Source organism: Chlorocebus sabaeus, chromosome 17 (assembly GCF_047675955.1).
Source record: "Chlorocebus sabaeus isolate Y175 chromosome 17, mChlSab1.0.hap1, whole genome shotgun sequence".
NCBI classification, from domain to species: Eukaryota; Metazoa; Chordata; class Mammalia; order Primates; family Cercopithecidae; genus Chlorocebus; species Chlorocebus sabaeus.
Genome location: NC_132920.1, coordinates 27,707,821 through 27,735,573, shown reverse-complemented (window position 1 = coordinate 27,735,573; position 27,753 = coordinate 27,707,821). Strand labels below are relative to the sequence as shown.

The following is a 27,753-nucleotide window of genomic DNA, read 5'->3' as shown; positions in this document are numbered from 1 at the left end:
TCTGACTGCTGTGTGTTGAAATGCATTAATGAGTCTGACATACTAAATGACTTTATGTCATAAAATGAGATTTAAACAAAGAATTTTTCTGAATATTTTTCCAACACTATATGAACCCCCCTGCTTGAAAACCAGTCAGACACCTACCATTTAGTATTAATAAAATGAAAATAAATGATATTTATTCAAGATTCAAAAGAAAAATATGTTAATTTGCTTGACCGGTATAAAAAGTTAAGCCTTCAAAAGTAGTTTACATGAACTGTGAGCAACATAGGAAAATATTTACAAATAAGTTAAAAAGTTATGTAACACCCGAATTTACATAATACATGTACATAAAACTAAAGAACACAGAGAAAAAGTTATGTCAAACAGGGAGGCAGATTTAAAAGATTCTCTTTTAATATTTTTGTAATATTTTAACTGTAACTACAAAGAAGGGGTTCATGTATATAAAGTATTATTACTTTGAGTCTTGCATTTCTGGGAGTTGCAGAAAACGCAAAGTAATAGAAGACAGAGTTCTTGACCTGAGAATCTTGGAATCAGGTTGTAGAGGAAAAATATTGTCATGGAAAATAATTAAGAAGACATTCATGTACGCAAAGGGGATAGTTTCAGAAGAACAGAGGACTCTGTAACAGGAAGAAAAGATGCTGGAGAATGTGAACTCTGAAGTTAGCCTACATTGAAATCAGACCTCATCACTTGTGGGCTGAGTGATCAAGTCAGACTCTCACCACCATCTCTTATCTAGATAATTGCAATGAATTTCTTTCTTTTTTTCTTTTTCTTTTTTTGAGACAGAGTCTTGTTCTGTCACCCAAGCTGGAGTGCAGTGGTGCAATCTCTGCTTACTGCAACGTTGACCTTCTGGGTTCAAGTGATTCTCCTGCCTCAGCCTCCCAAGCAGATGGGATTACAGGCACGTGCCACCACACCCAACTAATTTTTGTATTTTTAGTAGAGACGGGGTTTTGCCACATTGACCAGGCTGGTCTGGAACTCCTGGCCTCATGTGATTCTCCTGCCTTAGCCTCCCAAAGTGGTGGGATTACAGGCATAAGACACTTGCCCCACAAATTGCAATGAATTTCTAATTGGTTTTCCTTCCCACAGATTTTTCCCTTACAATCCAGAATTATCCTTCTACAACAAAAATTTCTCCACTTTATTTCTTAAAATGTTCTAATAGTTTTTAATTGCCTTCAAACCAAATTCCAAACCCCTTATCATGGCATACAAGGTTTTTCATGATTCCCTTCATTACAGGTGTGTGCCACCATGCCCGGCTAATTTTTGTATTTTTAATAGAGACAGGATTTCTCCGTGTTGGCCAGGCTGGTTTCAAACTCCTGACATCAGGTGATCCACCTGCCTTGGCCTCCCAAAGTGTTGGGATTACAGGCGTGAGCCACCATGCTTGACCCCATGATCTCTTTTTTACCTCTCTAGCCATCTCTTGCTATGATTTGTAATCCTTAGAATTTTCTGACACACTGAAATTTTATGTCTACATGCTTTTTCTCATTTTGGAATTCTCTGATCACCCTATCTAAAGCTTCCCTCAAGACATTCTTTATAACATTGCCCTGTTTTTATCTTCATATCACTAATCATTATCTGAAAATTTTCTTGTCTTCCCCCACAAATATCTTTTTTAATTTTTAATTTGTAATCGGTAAAATGTAAAGTTCATAAGAACAGAAAATTTATCTTTTAAAAAAATTACTGCATGTGTAGAATAATGTCTGGTGTACAGCAGGTACTCGGTATGTATTTGTTGAATGAATGAATGAATGAATGAATGAATGAATGAATGAATATACTTATTAAAGACTCAGAAAATGTCTTCTGAAATATGTACTCTCAATGTATATTTTATAATAATTTTTATCCTAGGCCATATAGTATATAGTTGTTTTGGCTTTTTTTCATGATTCCTTCTTTCTTGTAGTGTTTTGGAAAGCATGTGTATTGAATCTTATTCATAGTTATGTAGGAAAACCCAGTTTTATGAACAATGATTTATAGTTGCCTATGAAGTCAGACTGATTTTTTGGATAGAATGAGCTGCATGCCAAGGGATGCAAGACAACACCACATGCGATTCTATGATTGGTTCTCTATCCAGCCCCACTGTTATGTGTCTAAGTCAAAGGGTTGGAGAGTCTGGTGGTGAGAACTGAAGGACTCCATTGAATAATAAAGCGTGAAAATAAAAGAATGAAAGAGAGGCATTCTATACACTTCTATGCAAAATGGAGGAAGGTTTTGCCATTTTAGACTCTAATGAATATGGAGCTCATGTGGGAATTTCCTGGGAACTCCCAGAAATAATTAAAGCAGTTTTTCATAGGCTGCAGTACATATCATGGTAGATAAAATAAGAGCCTCCTATTTATACCTGGTCTTCAGGCTGAGTAGTTTCAGGAAACACGAGTTATAGTTGTATCATACCACTTGGCACAACTCCAGCCACATAGTATTAGTTTAATCAATGTTCTTTAACAACTATGGAGATGGCAGGAGACAGGATTTTCACTATGGAATATCAAGGGGACATAGATGAAGAGGAGGACAAACTATGAGTTTTGCAGGAAGCAAAGGAATTAAAATATTAAAAGTTCTTTCTGGAAAGTTTTTTTCTCACTGTGTCCTCCTTTACCTTTACATCTCGTGTTGGGTACTACAGAAATCTCTGCTTTCATCATTTTCCTTAATTTCTATTGAGAGTCCCCAGAAAGTTTTCAAATGAACTTTCTGCCCTTTCCCTGGTGAATGGAGATCTTCTGATCTGGACTGCCCATTACTACTGTTCTGCCAGTGCCTATTTTAATGAAAGAGATGCTGAGGTCTGGGCATTGACCCTCTCAGAGCTGTTTTTGACAGGCAGCCCTTTGTTTCTGGAGCCCAAAGTGCCAATACCTTTTTCCATTCTGCATATAGGTTGTGGAATTCCTCTCTACCTTGACAGTAACCACTTCTAGTGTGTGGATCCTTCACTTCTGCTTAAAAGACAGATTTCCAACAGAAAACAGCTCCTGTAGTCTTCTCCATACTTTCATAAAAGTCTCTGCCCTTTCACTCAGGGGACTTTGAGGGAGATGGGGAATAACGAAGTAAAATGGGGTTATCTCTTGAACAGTGGAGGCATGGAATTTAAAGGTTTGAGCTATGGTCACTTTATGCTCTGTAGACTGAATAATAGAGGAAACCTGCCTGCAGAAAGGGAAGAATAAGTAGATTTACAGAAAAAGGGAAAAGAGTCACAGAATGCTCCTTCAACTATGACTCGTTGCTTAATATCTTTGACCATCTAAAGAGATTTTCACTTATTTATTTTTCCTCCCACCTTTGCACCTTTGACTTTCTTCTCTACCAAATTGGATTCTTTCTAATCTCAGTTCTGAAGACACAAGTACCTTCTTTTTTGTTCATAGCCTTGGGCCAATTTCATACTCATTGGCATTTCAGGCTTCATTTACTCAGCTTTTTCAACTACAGTTTATTATTTTTTTTCCCATGCCGATTATTAACTCTTATCTTAACTCTTTTGCATGATTAGGTTACAGAACTTATCTAAACATTGAGAATGTATAAAGGACTACTCTGGAAAACAAATATCCTGGAAGAATTAAAAGGCTTTTCAGTAATTTATAGGGCACATTAAAAAGGAGGATAGACACATAGAAATACTTTTGGTGAAGAGTAATGAATATTTATTGATTTCATTAGTGCAGGAAGGTAGTGGCAGTAGTGATGAGAGTAAAGACATTACCCCTCTTTCTCAGTTTTCCATAAAGCAAATATTTTCCCTGTTGGAAACATGATACAACAATTTAAAGTACATGAAATCAGCTGAATAAATTCTATGACTGTATTTTTTACAAAGATATAAAAAAAGGAAAGACAAGAGTTACCACTATCAGGTACTGTATGCTACACTAAATAAATATTTTCAGTTTGTTAATCCTCACAACTCTTATATATATATATATATATGTACATATATATATCACATATCTTCATTAGTTTGCTAAAACAGAGTTTTAGCAAAGCAAGAATCTGAATTAAGCCTTCTTGATTTGAAATCTAGCCCACTCTTCACTAAGCCACCACAGCATCTAGGATTTCATACCTTCAGAGAGTTGGCTGCTATTAATCAATTCATTCATTCATCCCATGAATAGTTATTAGGTACCTACTATATTTTAGGCAGTGCCTGTTGACCTTGAGTGAAGCCTAAACTTGTTTAAGACATGCTTTCTCCTTGTTTCTCCAAACCTGCTCACTTCCCATTATACTTACCAGATGCTCATATCAGGGCTCTCTGACAGGGATGTTAGTTTCCAAGTCTCACCCAGAGGGAATGGAAAATATAAAAAGGGGAGAATGTTGCCCTTCCCCTTGGGATGCACAAGGGTGAGGGATGGAATGATTCTTGGGCAAGGTATGTCTGGTGCAGTGAGAGCTAGAGTGATCAAAGGACTCCCTCACATTAAAATTTATAGCTTCTTTGCAGCTCCTGGGAACTCAATCTTGATAAGCTCCCTCAACTCCAGTAAAAATTACTTTATTCCTTTGTGGCTTCCCCAATTGTGACTGTCAGGATAACGTACCTGGCAAACAATTCCTTGGGAGACTCAAGGAATTAAATGGTCTGAAGGTTCTAGGAAGGATTGTCTAAACGTTGACTGTTTTTCTAGGCTACTCCTTTCCTGGTCCTTTGGCTAGAGAAAGTCTTTCTTGGTCAAGGGAATCCTTGGTGCTTTCTTTCTTGGTGCTGTCTTTGGTCTGCGGCCATTGACATTTCCTGGATCCTGGCTTCTTCAGCACTCAGTCCAGTCATGTAAAAGACATAACAAAAAAAAAAAAAAAAAAGGAAATCACTACAGTATTGTTCCTTGGGTCCTGATATCTGATATCTCTAGCCAGTCTGCCTTCTTTTCTCCATCTTTTAGAGTGTTCTTATGTTTGTTTTATATACAACTTCCTAGATTTTTAGCTGTACTTTTTCAAAGCACATATTTTGCGCTTTTGGAGATGATCCCTAACAGGAATTAAAAGGCTGTCTTATTGAATAATCTAATATTTGCATCCAAGTGTTAGCAAGGCTATCTCCCACCAGGTCCCTCCCTCATGGGAATTACAATTTGAGATGAGGTTTGGACGGGGACACAGAATCAAACCATATCATATACAAACATTTATTTTGTCCCTGATGAAAACCTCCATTTCTTCAATAGTATTCAAATTACCTTTCTTCTTTAGCTGTGATAACCCGCTATCAATTTTTGATCTTTTATTTGATCTATAATAAATTAACTACTTAAAGAAATGTGTATTGAATACCTATATGTATTGAAATATATAAGATGTGCCAGACACTGTAGTAAGCTATGGAAAGATAAAGGTAAAGACGTCTTACCTCTCTTTTCTTCTCCCAGTAAAATCCAGAGCTTCTTGAGTTTAATCTGCTGCCATTAATTATTCAGATATTTTTATGGGGGGTAGAGAAACCTGGCAGCACAAATACTAGACAAATTAGTATCTTCCCAAAGACCTTCATTTACTATCTTCAAAATGCTTTCAATTAAAACAGTTTCCTTCCATCTCCGTCCACTTGCTTAACGCAGGTATTCCCTGAGTCTGGCACTGCTCTGACATTTTTTTAATGGTCATGGTTTATCAAGTCAACAAGGTTCTGGAATCAGGTCTAGTTAATATGTCACACTCTTTCTCTGTACATTTGTACTCTGGTAAGGCTGCGTTGTGCTTGCTGTTTATTAGAAACTACCACTTATTGCCAGAATATTGTTTTTACCCTCTTAGATTCTCAAATATTTAATTATCAAATATTAGGCCAGGTGCAGTAGCTTACACCTGTAATCCCAGTACTTTGGAAGACCAAGGCGGGCGGATTGCCTGAGCTCAGGAGTTCAAGACCAGCCTGGGCAACATGGTGAAACCCGGTCGCTACTAAAAATACAAAAAGTTAGCCTGGCATGGTGGCGCATGGCTGTGTACCAGCTACTCGGGAGGCTGAGGCAAGAGAATCACTTGAACCCAGGAGATGAAGGTTGAAGTGAGCTGAGATCATGCCACTTCACTCCAGCCTAGCTCACAGAGCGAGACTCTGTCTCAAAAAAAAAAAAATTATCAAATATTAATTATGTACTTTTTTCCTTTCTTGTTTTTTGAAACCCTTGCTGGGCTTATGTCTGTTCAGGACTTCAGTTCATTCTGTCAGTTTGTGTTTTTTACTTTTTTGACAGTTGGATAACTAGAGTCATTTTTTTAAAAATTGTAGTTGGGTAACAAGTGCTCTGTTTTAGGGGGAGAGTTGATTGTTTTTTTCCCCGATTTCATTTTCCCTGTCATCTCACCTCCCCTTTGTTTTTTATAGCCACATTTCATTTACAGTAAATGACCTTAATTTTATTTTAAATTCAGTAGGCATTTTTGTGATTTTTCAATATTAACAATGATATTTCTTGCCTTAGGAATGTCCTTCAACAACAGTGCGTGAAGGAATCTCCCAGAAATCTAGATTCCATATTCCAGGAGCCATTTTATATATAGCATTAGAATCAATGAGCATAGCAACACTGGATTCTACTTTTCTTCCAAATAAGAGAGACTTCCAATAGTAAAGATAAAGGAAAAGAACACCTGGGAATATTAATATAATTTGAAGTGGAGCTTTTCTGGGCAAGAGATCTTGTGCTGGTGGTTTAGGCAATTTGATGAGTCCTCTTCTAGGGTCTTTGGAAGCTTTCCTGTAGGTGGCCATGCTCTGATATGGACACCAGGAGCAGAGCTTGGAGCTTCTGATGTTGGAGCAATTGCTGACCATCCTGACGAGGGAACTGCAGAGCTGGTTTTGAGAACAACTTCCAGAAAACAGGGAGAAGGTGGTTGGTCCATTGGTGGAATGAGAGAGAATTTGATGAGCTGAGACAGCAGGCAGGAAGGGAGAGCTTGGAATTGTAGGGGTCAGATATTTGAGTTTTTAGGATCCATGAGCACAATGATGCAAGAGGAGATGCTTAATTTAAATCTACAGAAGATTGTAAACTGGTATTGTATTGTTGGAGGTGAACAATGTCAGATGACAAGAGTTTCCTTTTTGTGTAGAATGAACTGATAGAGAATTGAGAATAAAGATAGCTTCCAATTTTACATCCAGTTATACCTGTAACTGGATGTAAAATTTAGTTATACCTAAAGAGATTGTTAAACCACATAGTATTAAATAAATGCTTTTCAGAACCTGTGTCTGCTAAATGCTACAGGAAATATAAATAAATCACTATATGCCTTACCCTAAGAAGATTTACAATGTAATTGGCAAATAACAACAAAAAGCAAATAAGTTATAAATGAGAATACAAGAAACTAACAAAGATGATGCAGGATTACTTGCCAAATTAATGCAGTAAGCCATCGTGTTTGAGCTCAGAGAAACGTGAGAACAAATCGATTGGTTTAGTAAGCTTCCAAATAATAGAACTTGAGCTGAACATTGCAGGATGTGAATCTTTGCCTAGATGGAGAAGAGTAGGGAGACGTTTTCAAGCAAAAGAAAAAGTCTAAGCACAGAGTATGCTTTACTGGAGGAGGAGGATTCATGTAGGGTGGTGGCTTAAGAGCTATATTGGGAAAGATCAAAGAAGTTATAGGCCAACTTTTTTTTTTTTTTTTTTTTTTTTTTTTTTGAGACAGGGTCTCACTCCGTCACCTAGGCTGGAGTGCAGTGGCAGAATCTTAGCTCACTGCAGCCTCAACCTCCTGGGCTCAATGGATCTTCCCACCTCAGCTTCCCAAGTAGCTGGGACTACAAGCGCGCACCACCATGCCTGGCTGATTTTTGTATTTTTAGTAGAGATGGGGTTTCACTATAATGCCCAGGCTGGTCTTTAACTCCTGAGATCAAGCCATCTGCCCATTTTGGCCTCCCAAAGTGTTGGGATTACAGTCGTGACCCACTGCACTGGCCAGCCCAACTTTTTATAAAGGATCAGACAAGAAAGCAGAGACAGACACAGATACACAGGGAGAACAGAGGCAGAGATTAGAACAATGCGTCTACAAGCCAAGAAATACTAAAGATTTCCGGCAGCACCAAAAGCTAAAAGAAAGGTGTAGAGCAGATTCTCCCCTAGAGCCCTCAGAGAGCATAGCCCTGCTGACACCTTGAAGGAGGGAGTGGCTAATAGCATGCCATGATTGATGGTGATCTAGGAAAATGAAGAAGAGGTGTGACTTTAGCCAGAAATAGTTCTTTGCATTTACATAACGCTTTACAATTTATAGTGCATTTCCACATTCTTTATCTTATTTACTTACCACAACACTGAAGGACAATATTATTCTTATTTTACAATTGCACATACTCTGAAATAGGGAGGTTAAATTATTGATTGCAGTGGCATAGCTTCTAAACAATGGGGCCAAGATATGAGCCTAGATATGCAGACTCCAATGTTAAGCTCTTTCCTTAGAACTGTGGCATATCTTTTACAATTCCTTTGAATAAGCATCCACTCTCACTAGGTAGAGACTAATGATCAGCAAAATGTGGCAATCACCTTTTCTTAATGTTTTAGTCAGCTTGCTGTCCATTTAAAGAGTTTCTCATTGTGATTGTCAGTTTCATGTTTACAATTTTTAATTTAAGATGTCATTAATTGTCATAACTTAATTATATAAGAATTATAGCATTGGTCTCAAAATGACCAACATTAAAAATTTTAATAAGTTAAAAATATAAATTATCTAACTAGGCTGGGCATGGTGGCACATGCCTGTAATCCCAGCCCTTTGGGAGGCTGAGGCAGGTGGATCACCTGAGGTCAGGGGTTCGAGACCAACCTGGCTCTACAAAAATACAAACATTAGCCACATGTGGTGGCGTGCACCTGTAATCCCAGCTACTCAGGAGGCTGAGGAGGGAGAATTGCTTGAGCCTGGGAGGTGGCGGTTGCAGTGAACTGAGATAGCACCACTGCATTCCAGCCTGGGTGACAGAGTGAGACTCTATCTCAAAAAAAAAAAAAAAAAAAAAAATTAGCTGTTTTACGGTTTCTTGTATATTCAGCAACCTAAACACAGTCATTCATTGGTCAAATAACACATAGTAAACCGATTTTTGGGCTTATTTTTTGAGACAGAGTCTCGCTCTATCTCCCAGGCTGGAGTGCAGTGGCTCGGTCTTGGCTCACTGCAAGCTCCACCTGCGGGGTTCACACCATTCTCCTGCCTCAGCTTCCCGAGTAGCTGGGACTACAGGCGCCCACCACCAAGTCCGGCTAATTTTTTTTGTATTTTTAGTAGAGACGGGGTTTCACCTGTGTTAGCCAGGATGGTCTCGATATCCTGACCTCGTGATCCACCCACCTTGGCCTCCCAAAGTGCTGGGATTACAGGCGTGAGCCACTGCACCCGGCGGGGGAGCTTTCTAAAGTACTTGTTTTGTGCATACGGGTATTTAAGCCTGTGTGTTAGGTGGGGATGATACAAATGTAGCCTATGACCAGGCCCAGATAATTTTAGTATTTTTTGTAGAGACAGGGTTTTGCCATGTTGCCCAGGCTGGTCTGGAGCTCCTTAGTTGAAGTGATCTGCCCACCTCTGCCTCTCAAACTGTTGGGATTACAGGTGTGAGCCTGGCCCTTCTTTTTGCTTTTGAATGTAATTTTTTCACCCATGTTTGCATTTATAAAATCATTGTTTTACCCATTTTTGAACTTACATCAAGAGACTTGCGCCTTTTGCTGAGCATTTTTGTGTGAAGGACATCTGTTTCAATTTTGTGTAGCTGCAGTGTACTAATATTGTTGTATACTACTCTGTTGTATGAATATGCCACAATTTACCCATTTTACTACTGATGGGCATTTGGATTGTTTCCAGTTTTTCACTAATACAAACAATGCTGCTATGAGCATTCTATGTCTCCTGGGGCATATGACCAAGTATCACTTTAGGGAATATTTAACTTTGGAATGGGTAATTGCTGGTCAGCATTACTAGGTAATGCCAAACTGTTATCCAGTATGATTGTCCCAATAAACCCTTCCAGCAGCAAGGGTGAATTGTGAAGGAAAGAGTTAACAGCAGGTCCAATCCCCTCTCTCCTCTGGACACCCTAAGCAGTATTGGCCTTTACAAGACCTTCTTCTAAATATTATGATGGGATTTAATTAGTAGGGAGATAACTGAGAAAGTTCTAATCTAAGACTATTTGTAGCAGGAGATAATTTATCTCTCTAGGCTATTATTTTAAAAACCTGGAATTTATGAATATCTGGAAAGCCGCTGGCTTTGGAATGAAAGTAAATCACAGAAGCTCTCTATGCTTGTACAACTAATAAAAATGAACATGCTTCCAACCTAAGTGTCTTTCTTTGAGCTAGCTTATGTTGCTAGTTAGTAATCATCTATTGCTCTAAACAAAATGTGTTTCAGTCTGGAAAAAGGGAGTTTTTAAATTGAAGTTGCATTTGACATTTAAGGCCAAACCTTTCCAAAGTCAGACATTGTTATTTATGTCTGCCTTTTGCCTGTTTAGTGGAACAAAGATAAATTGTTTTGAAAACAGATTGGCCGGGCACAGTGGCTCATGCCTGTAATCCCAGCCCTTTGGAGGCCAAGGCGGGTGGATCACGAGGTCGGGACCTCAAGACCAGCCTGGACAAGATGGTGAAACCCCATCTCGACTAAGAAGACCAAAAAAAAAAAAAAAAAAAAAAAAATTAGCCAGGCATGGTGTTGGGTGCCTGTAATCCCAGCTACTCAGGAGGCTGAGGCAGAGGATTGCTTGAACCTGGGAAGCAGAGGTTGCAGTGGGCCAAGACTGCGCCACTGCTCTCCAGCCTGGGCGGCAGAATGGGACGCCGTCTCAACAACAACAACAACAACAACAACAAAAAGATTAATAGGCCCTCAAACTTGACTTCAACAGGCAAAATACCCATCAACTTCATTCTACTTTTTCTTTAAGAATTTTCTAAAACTATCCTAATAAACTCAGAATCACTTGAAACTGAAACTTAAATGCAAAGACTATCCTAGTTCAATTCAAAGAAATCATGTAAGTTTCATTTTAAAAATCAGTAATTTGGATATAACCTGAACGATGTTACAGAGGATTTGTGATTTTTTCTTCATAGCCACATTAGTTTAGTAGTAAATGTGGTGATTTCCTCAATTATAGTGATCTTAAAGGTTAGAATGTGCCTAAATATTACTCCATGATTCCTTATAAATTGGTTATGAATGAAATTAAGTGAAAAATGCATTTCTATATTTATACTGAATATTAGGTAACTGAATTCTTATTTTAAATATATATGTAATTTTTTTGCAATTGTGAGGAAAAAATCTTGTTATTTTTAAAATATCTTGCTTTTTTGTTTTTGTAAAATATCTGAGTCATTCAAAGACAACAGCTAAGATCCCTGAGAAGATCTAGGGAGTTGTCTGTCTGCTGTCAAACACATGAAATCATATAAAAGACAGATTAGATAATCTCTGGCAGTTTCCCCTATTTTCATTTTCCCTGAGGATTGTCATCTCTGGACAACTCAGTGACATTAGCTAATTAACAGCATAGGACATACATTCCCTAGAAACTTCAGCCTTGTTTCTTTCTGTGCCAACCCAGCCACTGGGCAGCTTCATGCCACCCTCTCCCTGTTGCTCATAAGGATCTCTTTGTCACATAAGCAAGTCCTTGTATTCAGGAAATAATAATGAGAGCTCAAAATTGCCTACCTTCATCTCCCTACCTCCTGTGGGCAGAATGCAGATCTCTAATACCATGTGAAGATATGTGAAGTCCTCATGAGAAAGCATCCTCTTGCTCAAGAGATGCTTCTGAGTAAACCAATGTTAGTATCGTCAACCTATTATACTCATGGTACACCACCTCCTTCCTTATTCTAGGTATCCACGTCCCAATCTTCAGCACTGTATTAAACACAGCAACTTGGAAATGAGCTTAGGATCCACAGGTCCTGGAAAACAGCTTAGGACCCATAGATAAAGTTGGTGAAGGTGAGTAAAATGGAAACTCATCTATGGGTTGCTTTAGGAATTGGTGAGTTAGCTTATTTTCAGATTCAGTGGTTCTTGAAAGGGAAAGCTAAATCAGTTAGCATATATGTTGACTGACAAAAGTAACAGAGTACAGAAATTCACTAAATATAAGACCTAAATTTAATTGTTGATTTTAGAAGCCTGTTGGCTTCATTCCTAGGTACTTCATTTTATTGCAGTACATTCGTTATACCTCAGTATGCATATATGGAAAATAACTTAAATTCTATCATATTTAGCTGTAATAAAATATGCCTTTCAGTAATAGAATAATAGTATGTGTATATGTGAAAGGATTAGACTGTATGCTTGCAATCTTTCTCTTTGTCTCTCATATAATTATGTAACATTATAATTACTTAATATTCATTTTCTATGTTCTCCTTAAACTTGTCATTTCCAATATAGTAATAAATCCATTTGTCCTTCATTTATGCATACTCCATTGCCATCAGAAGCCAGTCCTAACATATCTGAGTTCAGCTCAGACTTATGAGGCAGAAGCATTATTAAAGCAATAGTGATTCAGTCAGTACTGACTCTAAAATTTTGCTGGCACTTTTTCAGGATTTATTCAGGAACTGGACAAGGCAGAGTTTACATGTTGAAGACCTCAGTGAATATTATATAACTTAAAATATCTTAAATATAGACATTATATTGAGATCTTTTGCATTTAAAATGCATAATTTGCATACTGAGTATTAGTTAAAATGAAATATTTATCTTCTGTAAAGTGTGTGGAGTTGTATTATATGTCAGTATTGTATAGTTATTGTGCATTGTAAACTACTATCTCACTATCTGACATGTCAGTCCTAAGCGTTTAACCTCTCTAATTTTATGCCTATTCTTTAATTATTATTGTAAAATTTATATTCTTGTGATAGTTCATTTCCCATTATATTCTTTTTTATGGTAATTTTTACATAGAATGCCATGTTTGTTTGTTTTGTATAATTTAATTATGTTTATTTTACCTATTTAAAACTTTTTTCTACATATATATTATCTTCACTTTGTGGCATTTTCAATTGTTTTATTTTTTTGTATCTCACATAATCATTTGTGTGTAATTTTTTTTTTTAATCACAGGACTTCCCTATCATGTCATAAGGTGATGGTTACTAAAAACACCATTCTTTGTTTCTGTACCTAGGATGAATGTGTCTGTAATTTCCAGTTGTATTATTCATATGATTTGTCTAATCTGAGTCTATTATTCTTACTGCATTAAGTCAATTGACCCTTATCTAAACTTAGATGATGATTTCTAGTCAATTCCACGATTCCTTCAATGTAGTAGAAATAAAATAAAATGAGGCTGGGCTTGGTGGCTTACACCTGTAATTCCAGCACTTTGGGAGGCTGAGGACTTTGAGCCTAGGAGTTCGAGACCAGCTTGGGCAACATGGTGAAACCGTGTCTCTACAAAAAAATACAAAAATTAGCCAGGTGTGGTGGTGCACACCTGTGGTCCCTACTACTAGACAGGCTGAGGTGGGGGGATCACTTGAGCCTAGGAGGTTGAGGCTGTGGTAAGCTATGATCGCACCACTGCACTCAGCCTGGGCAACAGAGTGAGAACCCGTATTAAAATAAAATTAAATTTAAAAAAAAGTCTCATTTAACCTTAGCTAAAATAATATTTCTTTTCTTGGAGGATTGCCTTTTGTTATGGTGCAAACTGCTTTTGGAGGGCTGGATGCCAAGTAGGAAAGCGTGGAGGAAACATTTTGACGTAAATCAGCAGAATACACTTGGGAATCAATGAAAGAATCCTGCTTGCAGCTACATCTTTCCCATATCCAGTGCTAATAAGGAAAATAATTTTCCTATTTGTAAGGAGGAAACTTTTTAAAATTTGGAAGATCGAATATGACATTAGTATCCTATTACCCACTAGTATAGTCTCTGGAGTGGCATTGGGAACAATTGTAACATACAGAAAGAATCACATTTTCTGTTCTGTTCTAGTGAGTGTCTTCTTTGCCTGGTATAATTTTACAAGTGTCAAAATCATACCAATTTTTACACTTGTCAGATCAGTAGCATTCAGCGTTCTTTTATTAATGTATATTGTCCTGTAAAACAGCAAATGGTTTGTATGACATCATCTCACCCAGGTTGTGATCTTTTATCATATGCCTTCCTGTTGTGTATTGATATTATAACATTAAAATTTATTATTATTTTATTATAATGATGATTATCTTGATGTTTTTCCTTGGATTAGTTAGCATTTTATTTTTGCTCTTCTTCACTTTGATGAACACCTTTTATTAGATACATTTTGAAAAACTTGCCGCACTTCATTTTAGATGGGTAGATTATATTTGTGTATGTGTGCATTGTTTGCTTTTATTCACTCTCCTCACCAGGTGTAATCAGGGCAATGTAGCCTTTCATTGGACATCTATATAGCTTCTAATGTTTTTATAATGAATTCTTTTATTAAAAGTTTGTGCATAGTTTTTTTTTTGTGGCTATCACTGATCACAACCTAATAAGAAATTAAGGGGATTGTGAAATATGGTGAAATGTTACTCCTCTATGTTATGTGTGATAGCTTCCTCTGAATTTTAATAAATATACTTTTGATTGAAGATAAAATAGTGTGGTGATTAAAAGCATGGACTTTGATATCAAAGGGATCTGGATTTGTTTTAAAACATTTAGGGGTCTAGTAATGTTGGATAAGCTACTTGAGTGCTTCAATCCATTTCCTCATATGTAAAAAGAGATGGTAATAAGAAAGATTAGTTGAAATTATGCATGTAAATGAGTTAGAACATACAAAACACTCAGCAATACCAGATAATATTATTAATTGTAAGTAGCATATCAGTTTAACCTTCAACTTTTGGATAATTTTTACATTTTTCAAACTTCAAATGTGAAAGTTTAAAAAAATTAAATATTGTTGGATTTTGCCAAATATGTACTCATACACATTGTTCTTCTGGGATTGAGAGTGTGGTGAGATCAGTTTAATGCTTCCTGTATATGATATATTAAATTTCTATTATGTGTACTTTTACATTTTAAGACACCTGATTTTTTTTTTTTTGTTTTCTTTGCATATAAATTGTGGAATGAGGAAGACATTTATGTCAGTGATAGAGAACTGTTTCCCAGTGACCTCCCCACCACCAACTCTTCTTCCATTTGACCTTTTCTTTTCTCTTATTCAGATTTATTAACATTTATTTTATGCCTATTTTGTATCAATTTCTTTCACACACTAATGGCTCTACATACAAATCTGTTTCATGTAAAGAAAGTCTTAGAAGAGTTAAGGATTTATTGTATTTCTAATCATTTGATGTAATGAAACTGAATTCCTCATCTTTGATGCTGCTTAGGTCGGTGTGGGACATGCTCATACACTAAGGGGCTGTATGGAAATGATAATCAACTGACCTTGAAGCTGGCAATGTGTTTGGTATAGTATAACAAATTCTTCAAGATAGCTCACAGAAGGATGCAAATATAAAATTAACCTAATGTAGACAGATGTTTTTAGATTCTTATAAACCCAACGTACTATTCTTTTTTTTTTTTTTTTTTTTGCTTAGGTTAAGCATTTAATAAAAATACATAAGTAATATTTATTGCTTTTTTTTAATTATTATACTTTAAGTTCTAGGGTTCCTGTGCACAACGTGCAGGTTTGTTACATATGTATACATGTGCCATGTTGGTGTGCTGCACCCACTAACTCATCATTTACATTAGGTATATCTCCTAATGCTATCCCTCCCCTCTCCCCCTTCCCCCAGCCCCATGACAGGCCCCGGTGTGTGATGTTCCCCTTCCTGTGTCCATGTGTTCTCATTGTTCAATTCCCACCTATGAGTGAGAATATGCGGTGTTTGGTTTTCTGTCCTTGTGATAGTTTCCTGAGAATGATGGTTTCCAGCTTCATCTATGTCCCTACAAAGGACATAAACTCATCTTTTTCATGGCTGCATAGTATTCCATGGTGTATATGTGCCACATTTTCTTAATCCAGTCTATCACTGATGGGCTTTTGGGATGGTTCCAAGTCTTTGCTATTGTGAATAGTGCCACAGTAAACGTACGTGTGCATGTGTCTTTATAGCAGCATGATTTATAATCCTTTGGATATATACCCAGTAATGGGATGGCTGGGTCAAATGGTATTTGTAGTTCTAGATCCTTGAGGAATCACCACACTGTCTTCCACAAAGGCTGAACTAGTTTATAGTCCCACCAACAGTATAAAAGTGTTCCTATTTCTCCATATCCTCTCCAGCACCTATTGTTTCCTGACTTTTTAATGATCACCATTCTAACTGGTGTGAGATGGTATCTCATTGTGGTTTTGATTTGCATCTCTCTGATGGCCAGTGATGGTGAGCATTTTTTCATGTGTCTGTTGGCTGCATAAATGTTTTCTTTTGAGAAGTGTCTGTTCATATCCTTTGCCCACTTTTTGATGGGGTTGTTTGATTTTTTCTTGTAAATTTGTTTAAGTTCTTTGTAGATTCTGGATATTAGCCCTTTGTCAGATGGGTAGATTGCAAATATTTTCTTCCATTCTTGTAGTATAGTTTGAAGTCAGGTAGTGTGATGCCTCCAGCTTTGTTCTTTTGGCTTAGGATTGTCTTGGCAATGCGGGCTCTTTTTTGGTTCCATATGAACTTTAACATAGTTTTTTCCAATTCTGTGAAGAAAGTCATTGGTAGCTTGATGGGAACGGCATTGCATCTATAAATTACCTTGGGCAGTATGGCCATTTTCACGATATTGATTCTTCCTATCCATGAGCATGGAATGTTCTTCCATTTGTTTGCGTCCTCTTTTATTTCGTTGAGCAGTGGTTTGTAGTTCTCCTTAAAGAGGTCCTTCACATCCCTTGTAAGTTGGATTCCTAGGTATTTTATTCTCTTTGAAGCAATTGTGAATGGGAGTCCACTCAGGATTTGGCTCTCTGTTTGTCTGTTCTTGGTGTGTAGGAATGCTTGTGATTTTTGCACATTGATTTTATATCCTGAGACTTTGCTGAAGTTACTTCATTTTCTTACTTTTAGTTTTATGTCTTTGACCTGCCATTGTTTTGACAATTCATCTGTCCTTAACTCTAGGTATTTGTGTATTTAATTGGGTAACTTTTTAAGATGTTCATCCTGATTAGAATGTTGATAGTGAATGATTCTACCTCTTTCAGGAATTCCTTTCATTCTGGTTGTTGGTAATATGTGAAAATGAAATCCATAGAGGTAAAAGGAAAGTGCTGCCCACTGGATATTACAGTAGTAATTTCCGGTGACTGTGCATAGCCAATACATTTTTGGAATTCTTGTTAAATTGGTATGATAATTTTGGCATGTTGGGGGCAAGAGATAAGCACTGTAATTGAATAGCAAATTCAATGAATTTCAGACTCTGTCTGATTGAGCATTTCATTGTTTTGCTATAATACAGAACAATCAGGAAGGCGTTTATGAATATATTAGGTAGTGAGGCAATTCTACCACAATGTGTGTATGTAGCTCTACTGGTGATATTTTGAATTCAATTTGATCCTTTGTATAAGCACATTCTAGGTCCTATGTCTATATGCGAATTCATTCTAGAGAATATTTTTATTATATTCTATAGCATGGGAAGCATATATAATTTCAGTTGTGTAGAGTTATTCTATATAACTATAGATAATGTAATTATATATAACTATAATTATTTTGCATATATACTTATGTATAACTAATATATTAATATATGTTATATATAACTATATAATATATATAACATATATTAGTCATATATAAGATATATATTATTATATAATAAATAATATATATATTATTTATCCTACTGGGTTTCTCTGACAGGCCTCAGCTGGAGGTAGTCCTCTTTATGGTTCTTTTGATCTTCTATATCTTCACTATATTATGTTATATATAACATATATATAACATAACATAGTTATATATAACATAACTATATATAACATAACTGTTATATGTAACTATATATATATAACCTCTCGCCTCTGTCTCTGCCTCTCATTCTTTCTGATCTCTCCATTTTTCCCTCATCTCCATTTTCTCTAAAATGCACATATATTCTTGTAATACTTTAAATTGTATTAAATTCAATCTGAAACAGACATTTTATGCCTATGACTGATACACACACAAGGTCCCTTATTTAATTTTGCTGTGTTAAATAGCAATTATGTTGCTTTTTGTAATAATGTAAACAAAATTGGTACATGTTAGTCTCAATGAGTACCTCACTTATTAAAGTAGTGGCATATAAAATCCCGTGGCCATGTCTTGTACAGATGATAGAGTTCATCTTTTCTTTTGTTTTACAAGATACCTTTCAAAATTTGCTAAATGCTTGGTTTTGACAGAAAACATGTGCTAACAAAGAATGGATCAGAAAAATGGAAGTTCTTTCACTAGATTTATCCTACTAGGTTTCTCTGACAGGCCTCAGCTGGAGCTAGTCCTCTTTGTGGTTCTTTTGATCTTCTATATCTTCACTTTGCTGGGGAACACAACCATCATTGTATTGTCTCACCTGGACCCACATCTTCACACTCCTATGTATTTTTTTCCTCTCCAACCTAAGCTTTTTGGACCTGTGTTACACTACCAGCATTGTTTCACAGCTCCTGGTTAATCTCAGGGGAGCAGACAAGTCAATCTCCTATGGTGGTTGTGTAGTTCAGCTGTACATCTTTCTAGACTTGGGATCTACAGAATGCATTCTCTTAGGCGTGATGGCATTTGACTGCTATGCAGCTGTTTGCAGGCCCCTCCACTACACAGTAATCATGCACCCTCGTCTGTGTGCGCTGATGGCTTCTACTTCATGGATGATTGGTTTTTGCCAACTCCCTATTGCAGACAGTGCTCATCTTCCTTTTACCACTTTGTGGAAGAAATAAATTAGACCACTTTCTTTGTGAGGTCCCTTCGTTGCTCAAGCTTGCCTGTGTTGACATTGCTATGAATGAATCTGAACTCTTCTTTGTCAGTGTCATCATTCTTCTTGTACCTGTTGCATTAATCATATTCTCCTATAGTCAGATTGTCAGGGCAGTCTTGAGGATAAAGTCTGCAACAGGGCAGAGAAAAGTGTTTGGGACATGTGGCTCCCACCTCACGGCGGTTTCCCTGTTCTATGGCACAGCTATCTATGCTTACCTCCAGCCCAGCAACAACCACTCTCAGGATCAGGACAAGTTCATCTCTCTCTTCTACACCATCGTTACACCCATGATCAACCCCTAGTATATACACTGAGGAACAAGGATGTGAAGGGAGCACTTAAGAAGGTGCTCTGGAAGGACTACAACTCCAGATGACTGGGAAAGAAAGACATTGCAGTGGAGGAACTTTGAATGCCAGAGCTCTTAGGATGTATGCATTCTCTGTGTGTCATCCAAAATTTCCCCTGCAACTCTCAAGGAAATTTCTTTACCTAAATCTCTAAGGAAAACAAGTAACTAAAATCTAAGTTCATGAATTTATTTCACCCTCCAGAGATGTTGATTTCATATTCCAGTGGCATGATTATTGCTCACTGCAGCCTCAAACTCCAGGGTTTAAAAAGGATCCTCCCACCTCAGCCTCCAGAGTAGCTGGGACTACAGGCAAGCATTACCACATCTGGCTTAAATTTTATTGTTTATATTACAATATACAGACTGTAGTCTGTAAATTAAATAATTAAATTAAATTAATTATTTAATTAAATTAAATTAATTATTTAATTAAATTAAATAATATGGCAATGTGTGCATGTAGGACTTGAAGTATGGCCTATAATTATCTACCCTTATCAATTCAGATTCAGTTACTAGAGCAGTAGGATCACTCTTCAGTTTAAGAAGGAAAAACCAGCAGTCGGTGGATCATTCTCTAATCCTCCGAACTCCCTCTGCTGCTGGGAAAAAGGGACTGTCTGGAACCATAAACTACTGCTATATATATACACACACACACACACATATATATGTGTGTATATATGTGTGTATACATATATATGTGTGTATATATATGTGTGTATACACACACACACACACACACACACACACACACACACCATACTCTTGAAGATATTTAATACTCTTTTGGGAGGAGATATAATTGAATTATTTAGTCAGAAAAGGAGAACAATCAAGAACCCGACAATCAAGAACACAAGGAACTATGATGAAGGTAACCCAGGGGAGGCAACAAAGGTACTGGTGTTATGCTATCTTCAATAAGAAAGGTATTTCTGCAGTTGTCACAATGACTAATTGAGGGAACTGAGTAGCAGGGAGTCTTACTAAGACTCCAGAACCCAGGAGGTAACCAAATGGTCATGTCATATCTGTGTTATTTGCTTGAAGATGTCACCCAGGACCCAAATTCCTGGAAGTCACCTCTCTGAGCCAAACAAAGAAGTGCCTCTGGCCCCAAGGCTCATCTCCAGTGGTGCTGCATGTAGAGTGGATTATTAGTGGCATCACCTTTAATGTTGGTTACTGTATTCTCTGTTGAACCTGAGGGAAAATTAAGGCAGGGCCTATTGTGTCTCTCTCACAGGACTCACAGATCTGCTGTTTCCATCCCTCTCAAAGAGCTGATATCATACTAATAAAGATAGTGTCGTATGAGTTTTCAGAAGCCCAAAATACACAGTTCTTCAAACAAAGGAAACACTTATTATTCCCCAAATAATTCAAGAAGTTTTTATGGCTCAAGTGTTATTAATGACTAATTTTGTTTGATTGTATTCCTTCTACTAACAGAGAACCAGTTTTCCTGAAATTATGGTATTGTAATATGATCATGTCAGAATGTTTACTATCACCCAGAATTTATCATTGCTAGGCTCACAGATGTATTATGTTGAGATTTAAAACAGGAAAATTAAGTTGTCATTCCTAATAATAGTAATAAAGTTTATAGAGTTAAGTATAGACTTAAAGTTGAAGCAACTTAATAACGCTAGTGAATATTTCTGGAACCATTTAGGGCAATTTAACCGTTTGTTTAGAGTTGCAATGATTTAAGGAGGAAGAGTAAAAATCTGGGAGTTATTCCTGTTCAGTTGGAGGAAGTTGGTTGTTTCCTTAGTCTAATGATACATTCTGATAGGTGAGGCTGAGCAGCAGGTCTGCAGTCATCCCTCCTGCCATTCCCAATTCCCACCTCAGGTGAGCCTGCCTTAATAGCTACCGGTTCTCAACCACATTTGCTTTCAGACACCTACACAGATTGTCTTGTCTTTTTATAGTTAAAGAAAACTTTTACATTGATGGTAATATAGTATGAATTAATATAAAAATAGCCCCATAAAATTTATATGATCAGATTTTGCAGCTAAATAACTCAGGAATGAGAGAAATTAGGTAGCTTGGGCAAAGATGTAAATTTAAATATGGCAGAGCTGGGATCCAACTCTGATATTCAGTAACTAAAATATCTCTGCTCTTTCTTCTTCCACTCTTTTTTGAAAGAAAATACATATCGTTGAAGACCAGAAAGGAAAAAGGAGGATGTTTTCTAAAACCTAGGGCTAAATCTAAATGTAAACAATAATTATATCCACGGTAAAAAATTAATGACAAAAGTTTATCCACAGGAGAAAAGGTTTTTTTTTTAAATTTCTGGGTCATTTTATAATTTCATGAAAACCAGTAGGCCAGGCATGGTGGTTCATGCCTGTAATCCCAGCACTTTGAGAGGCTGACGCTGGTGGATTGTCTGAGCTCAGAAGTTCGAGAGCAGCCTGGGCAACATGGTGAAACCCCATCTCTACCAAAAAATACAAAAATTAGTTGGGCATAGTGGCGTGTGCCTGTAGTCCCAGCTACTCAAAAGGCTGAGGTGGTAAGATCACTTGAGCCTGGAAGGTGGAGGTTACAGTGAGCTGAGATCATGCCATTGCACTCCAGCCTGGGCAACAGGAGTGAAATCGTGTCTCAAAAAATAATAATCATTCCATGAAAACCTGCATCTACCCTATGTAAAGATTATAACCCACAAATGGAGTATTGAGCTAGAGTGTTTAAGAATTAGTTTGATCACACATGTTTGAATCAACTAAGAGTTAACACTATCTGGACAGATCATTTTCCGTGATTTGAAAGTTAGTTTTGGCTACAACATGTTGATTGTACCTCTAAATCTGATTATACCTCTAAGTCAATTTTATAAAGATAAAATCTTGATAGTATTTCTTCTTAGTTTTGAAGAGTATCTGTTTCAATATGCCCCAATGTATCCAAATAAATAGGTAATCACTCCCTTAATGCAATTCATTTGGTCAGTCTAAAAAGAATTAGGGCCAGAGGTAACTTTTTATGTGAGACTCAAAGTCCTACCAGTGTAACACATTACAAATATTTATGATTTGCAGACATAACATACATTCATTGGCAAGTAAGTGCAATAAATTTACAAGTTATTTTGCCAAAATATGTCAAGTAACATTTTATTCACTTGCACAAAAATAAATATATCATCTGTGCAACAGAAATATCTGACTGAAAATTTCAAAAATAATTTAACTTTTTTTTTAGGTTTCTTAGGCAAGCATATGTTTGATGTCACAGAATAATTAAATTTCCTCATTGTATTCTTCCTTGATAATCTTTATGGGGACTCTTTAGATAATATTTTTGAAGAATGTTCCCCTATTCTTATAACATAGGGGTATATATGGCAGAGACACCAGCTGAGGGCATTACAAGTTATAGTCAACGTAGATTTTTGTTTTTCAGAGAACCAATCAATTCTGGGATTTTAGAAATGATTACCTATCAAGGCAAAACTGAATTTTTTTGTTTTTCTTCATAATCCTAAAGAAGAAATTATTGGCACTTTTAACAAGAAACTAGAAGAAAGAAGTTACTTTTTATACTGAAGAAGTGTATATTTGCTGGGCACGATGGCTCACTCCAGTAATCCCAACACTTTGGGAGGCTGAGGCAGGCAGATTGCTTGAACCCAGAAGTTTGAGACCAGCCTGGGCAACGTGGTGAGTCCCCATCTCTACAAAAAATAGGAAAATTAGCTGGGCCTAGTGGTGCACACCTGTAGTCCCAGCTACTAGTGAGGCTAAGGTGGGAGGATCACTTGAGCCCCAATAAGCTGAGGCTGCAGTGAGCTGTGATTGTGTCACTGCACTCCAGCCTGGGTGACAAAGGGAGACTGTCTCAAAAAAAGTAAATATTCTTTAAATATTCTTATCAGTTATAATTGTGATATTTATTTTTACACAGAATGAATGTGAACAGTTGTGTCTTTGTGGAGGTTTGTGAGCCGTCCTCTCTTCTCAAGCTGATAACTATTATTTTAAATAAGTCCCATAATGATGAGTGATATTCTTACATTTTCATTTTAGTGACTATTTCCACAAAAATGAACTCCTCATACAATAAAATACTCCAGTAGAAAGAGGTTTGAATTAGTTTATCCTTTTTAAAAAAAGTACTAAAGATACTAAAAACTTCTGAGATCCAACAGAAGAATTTTTTTGGCAATGCAGTAGAGATGGGGTAGATAGTTCTGTTGTGAAAAATTCTGAACACATTTACAGGGAGTATACCATGAATAAAAGGAAGATCTTATAAGATCAATAATCTACATAATTTATTTTAGAACAGATACATAGTACTCATTCCATATTCATATTTCTCCTGTTACACCTTTACAGATTATTTTAGTTGGATTTTCGGCCTCGAATGGCAAAACATTTTTTTTATTCTCGGTCTTAAGAATAGTCCCAATATGTTATTTCAAGATAAATATTCTGTAAAACACAGAATATGAAAAATGAGCATGCCTTTCTAAGATATTAAATTACTATTGATGTTTTCTGAAACAAATACAAAAAGAAGTAGCAGAGAAGTAGAAGCTGTTTGGAAATCACCAAATCTATAACATGTATTATGGGGGTTTATACATTTATCACAAGAATGGAAATTCTAGATGTCCCCAAACTTAAATCTCTGTAGCTTTAAAAAATGGTATATGCAACTCTGCACCAGAGACAAAAGTAAGTTCATTTAAAGCATTTTTTTCCACCTGCTCATTGCAGTACATTAATTAAAAGTAATTTCTATTTTCAGTGTAAAATTTGGTATTATGTAAATATAATCACTCCCAGTGGCCTTCATAACTTTCCAGCACATCTATGAGTTGCAAACATGTATTTTCCCACTTATATTTACAGAAGCTTTTTAAAAAAATATTTTTGCTCGTTTTAATGTTTGATTAACAATGGGAAATGGGTAACAAATAGGGAATAATGAACTTGAGACCATAAAGAAATTGCATGAGAGAAAACCATTTTAATGAGGGGAGAAATATCCTTCTTATGCCGATCCAAAGAGGATTGAATGCATTGTTGTTCCGTGCATGTCAATGCTGCACTGTTGTTGTAGACACAGCTGGGGGTGCATAATGACCACATAGCACAAAGGTTTGCAGACTACAGTGTAGCAGGGATTTTAGCAGTAATTTTATATCTATGAGAGCCCAGCTACCTATATAAGCTATTTATCATTTGTTCAAACACATAAGGCAAAGTGTTTCACTGTTGGGAAATTCTTATTTATAATCCTCTTTTAATTAAGTAGATATTTTCTCCCTATAACAAACTATTTTAACTTTATTGAATACACATCAATCTAATACCTCGTCATATTACATCATTAAATTTTTTTTTTTTTTTTTTTTTTTTTTTGAGACAAGGTCTTGCTCTGTAGCCCAGGCTGGGGTGCAATGGTACGACCTCAGCTCACTGCAACCTCTGCCTCTCAGGCTCAAGCAATCCTCCCACCTCAGCTTCCTGAGTAGCTGGGACGACAGGCACACACCACCAGGTCTGGCTAATTTTGTTCGTGTTTGTGTAGCGATAAGGTCTCACTATCTTGTCCAGGCTGGTGTCAAACTCCTGGCCTCAAGTGATCCTCTTGCCTTGGCCTCCCAAAGTGCTGAACCGAATGGATGTCGGCCAGGCGTGAGCCACTGCACCTGGCCAATATCCATTAACATATTATAGGCATTTACTACATCTTGATTAAATTTTCTGTAGTCTAAGACATTCACTTTCCTTCAACTCTTCTTATAAACAAGGTTATCAGGTGTATTATCACCCTACCTGCTGTCTTCTACATGCCGTCAATGTTGACAGTGACCTGAAAATGTGACAACCATGGCTGAGCTCACTACTTGCATTTTTGAAAAATGCAAGATACAGGGAAATTACTGCCCACCATAAGTTGGACTATATTAATCTAATTACTGTGGCATAAGTATGCATCTACTTTACAGTGTTAATGTTATCTTTTAACTTAGATTATAACTGTATCTACTAAATATCACAGTTCTTTATTCCCATGAAATACTGTCAACTTGGATCTCTACAATTCACATTTTGTAAGCAACAGAATTTTGCAACCAAGATTGCCAAAGTCAGGAAGGATATTCTGTCCATTACTAAAATGGCAATTTTGAATATATTTTATCTTCAGTTAGCCTTTTGCAAATGTTAAAAAAACAATGTTATCACAATTAGCTTACAGAGGAGAGGTGCATGGCAATAGGGATGAATAGAGACAAAGGGAAGGAGAATGTGGTAAATAAAAAGGAATTTTAAAAGCATCATTTAAAAACATTTCTGCATGTGGATATCAGTTTTCCCAGTACCATTTATTAAAGAGACTGGCCTTTCCCCAGTGTGTGTTTTTGGCACATTTGCAGAAAACCAATTGGCTGCAATTGTGTAGATTTGTTTCTGGGTTCTCTATTTTGTTCCATTGGTCTATATGAATTTTTATGCCAGTACCATGCTGTTTTGGTTACTATAGCTTTGTAGTATATTTTGAAGTCAAGTAGTATGGTGCCACCAGGTTTACTCTTCTTGTCCAAAGACCTCAAAAGCACAATTCAAAGTGGCTTTGGCTATTTGTGTGTGTGTGTGTGTGTGTGTGTGTGTGGCTTCACATGAATTTAGGAATTATTTGTTCTATGTGAAGCATATCATTAGTATTTTGATTGCATTGAATCTATAGCTTGCTTTGGGTATCATAGACATTTAAACAATGTTAATTCTTTCAATCCATGAACATGGATATCTTTCCATTTATTTGTGCACTTTTTAATATACTTCAACAATGTTTTATAGTTTTTATTGTAGCAGTCTTTCACCTCCTTGGTTAAATTTATTCCTGGGTATCTTTTTTTGTAGTGATTATAAATGGGATTGCTTTCTTGAATTTTTTTCAGATAGTTTGCTATTACACTACTGATTTTTGGACACTGATTTTGTATATTGCAACTTTACTGAATTAGTTTATTGGTTCTGACAGTTTTTTTGGTGGTGTCTTTAGGATTTTCTATGTATAAGATCATGTCATCTGTGAACAGGGACAATCTGGCTTTCTCCTTTCCAGTATGTATGTCTTCTATTTCTTTGTCCAGCCTACTTGCTCTGATTAGCACTTCAGTACTATGTTGAATAAATGTTCTGAAAATGGGCATCCTTATATTTTTCCAAATCTTAGAGATTGGAAAATCTTTCAACTTTTCCATATTCAGTATGATGTTAGCTGTCAGCTTGTCATATATGGATTTTATTGTTTTGAGGTATATTCCTTGTACATATGGTTTGAGAGTTTTTATCATAAAGCCTATTGAATTTTATCAAATGCCTTTTATTTGTCATGTAGTTTATGTCCTTGATTCTGCTAACATGATATATCATGTTTATTGATTTGTGTATGTTGAACCATCCTTGCAACCATAGGACAAATTTCACTTGATCATAGTGAATGAACTTTGTAATGTGCTATTGAATTTGGTTTGCTATATTGTTAAGAGTTTTTGTATCTATGTTCATTAGGGATATTGGCCTGGAGTTTTCTGGTTTTGTTGCATTTTGTCTGGTTTTGGTATAAGAATAACAATGGCCTTGTAGAATGGGTTTGCACGAATTTCTTCCTCTTCAATTTCTAAAATGCTATGATTTACATAAATATGCAAAGATAACAGGAGTTTCAAATAAGTGAATTTTTAATTTTCCCTATTCAGTCTTGTAAAAATAAAAAAGTTAACATATAACCATATGAAAATGTAATATATAATTATGACTATATGTTTAACATTTATAAGTGTTAAATAAATGTTGGAAGTAAATTTTTAAAATTAAGCTTCAGTTTAATGTCGTTTGTTTTTTCATGTTTTCTCTGTCTTCTAAGTAAAAAGGAAAGATACTCAACTCACTAACTCATTTAACAATTGACTTATTGTCCCTGATAGTTAAGTTCTGAAGGAGATGAGAAAAAAAAAGGGAATTATAGATTGGAGAGACTAAAGAATGAGAAATGTTTGGATTTATTGATAAAAGTAGTTTTTCTTAGGCCATTTTTTCCTGGTAAAATTGAAAGATGGCTACATTTACTCATGTGATTCTCTCTGTATAACTGAAAAATCTTAAGGGATTCTGAGTAATGACATCGACATTTAAAATTAGAGCAAGTGGGAAAGTGATTTTCAACTTCTGCAGTTCTTTATAAAAGTTGGAAGGAAGAACAAGACCTTAGAGATCTCATTATAATAGTTATTAGAATTAAGCTGCCAACAGCAATGATCTTATTTTCTC

The 27,753-nt window shown here is 36.3% G+C and overlaps 1 pseudogene; it reads left to right on the top strand.

Annotated features, from left to right (window-relative positions):
- Positions 1 to 18,510: 18,510 nt before the first annotated feature.
- On the top strand, positions 18,511 to 19,456 carry LOC119626806 (putative olfactory receptor 2B8; annotated as a pseudogene).
- The last annotated feature ends 8,297 nt before the right edge of the window (positions 19,457 to 27,753 follow it).